We start from the raw sequence: 1,292 nt of genomic DNA, 5'->3' as shown, positions 1-1,292 counted from the left end.
CTTTGCTAAAACAGGATCTCCTGATCTAAGATCTTGCAGCTGCACAGGAGCCTCATCCCTTGCCAAAATGTCAGATCCTTTAAAGATTTTGCCGGTATAACCATCCTCCCATCTGACGAATGCAACACATCCTGAGAGAGACAGACAGAGAGAGAATGTTTAATTTCTATTTCTATTTGGCCACAACAATTTAGACTGGTATTTTTAGACATCATTTGGACGATAATGTTATGATTTTTACCCCCTACACTTACCAGATTGCTCATTTGGGGGAGGGGTGCTCAGGTCCTTCATTTTCTGAGTGGGAACTCGTAGCCTCTTTTTTGCCGGCACTTTGTTTTTCTCCATCCTGTTAATGAAAATTTTTTTTTTAGATCATTAACGCTAAGTATAATATAAATAGACACTATTTTAACCTAATTCACTTAATATCTTTGAGGCATGAATGTATCAAAATGAGCAAAAATCAAATCAAATTATTTTCTGCTCACAACATACGGACTCGTGACACAATATGTTATGAACTTGCAGATCTGAAATTTCATCAGATATTTAACGTAGAGCAAAAACAGGAGGGCGACTCCAGTCAACTAAGTCAAATTTAAATTTATTTAAATTGTGACCATCTTTTTTTAAATCAAAAGTCATATAAAATCATGGTTTTCAAGAATTGCCACACCCTAGAATTTCAGTCAAAGAAACTGAATAAATAAATTACAGCTGGTAACATGTAGGCTAATCAATATTTCAAATAGATACTTCATAAGTGTGACTTAACGTTACTGTACATCACTGGTTCTCAAACTGTTTTCATTTCAAGGACCCCCAGTTTAATATGCAATAGAACCTAACATTAGCCGTTAGCTAACGTTAACGTTAGCCGTCAGCTAACGTTAACTTAGCCAACCATCCCGTTTTCGACGGTCTGAATAAAAATAATAGTAATAGTTCGGAGTTTCTTTGTCAATTCCTTGTTGGATTGACACCTTATCCCCACCTTCCAGTGGACCACTCCGTTGCCACAACTGTTAATATTTCACTTTAAGATAATGTCAAAAGAATTTCATTCTTACCTTTTCAGCGTGGCAGGGGTAAAAGCCAACACGTGCAACAGCAGTGACCAACGGACACTTCTCACCCTCCAGCAAAATTACGACTCCCACTATGGTAGCGCCAAGACCCGCCCTACAATTACTACTATTGGGCATTATTTGTTCAGGTCCTATCATTTGACCAATCCGCTTTCCTAACCTGAGTATGCTTCCCCCTGAAGTTAACGGTCACGTCTCCCG

General features: G+C 38.3%; 1 long non-coding RNA gene across 1 annotated transcript; it reads right to left on the bottom strand.

Moving 5' to 3' along the window:
* Window positions 1-9: 9 nt before the first annotated feature.
* On the bottom strand, window positions 10-1,221 carry LOC116699091 (uncharacterized). Its single transcript, XR_004334363.1, has 3 exons — window positions 1,074-1,221; window positions 255-349; window positions 10-131 (listed from the first exon to the last, which is right to left on the bottom strand). It is a non-coding gene; the product is annotated as an uncharacterized LOC116699091 (long non-coding RNA).
* Between the last annotated feature and the right edge of the window lie 71 nt (window positions 1,222-1,292).

This window comes from Etheostoma spectabile, chromosome 12 (genome assembly GCF_008692095.1).
Source record: "Etheostoma spectabile isolate EspeVRDwgs_2016 chromosome 12, UIUC_Espe_1.0, whole genome shotgun sequence".
Lineage (NCBI taxonomy): Eukaryota > Metazoa > Chordata > Actinopteri > Perciformes > Percidae > Etheostoma > Etheostoma spectabile.
The sequence above is the reverse complement of the archived record's forward strand: the minus strand, read 5'-3'. Positions and strand labels throughout refer to the sequence as shown.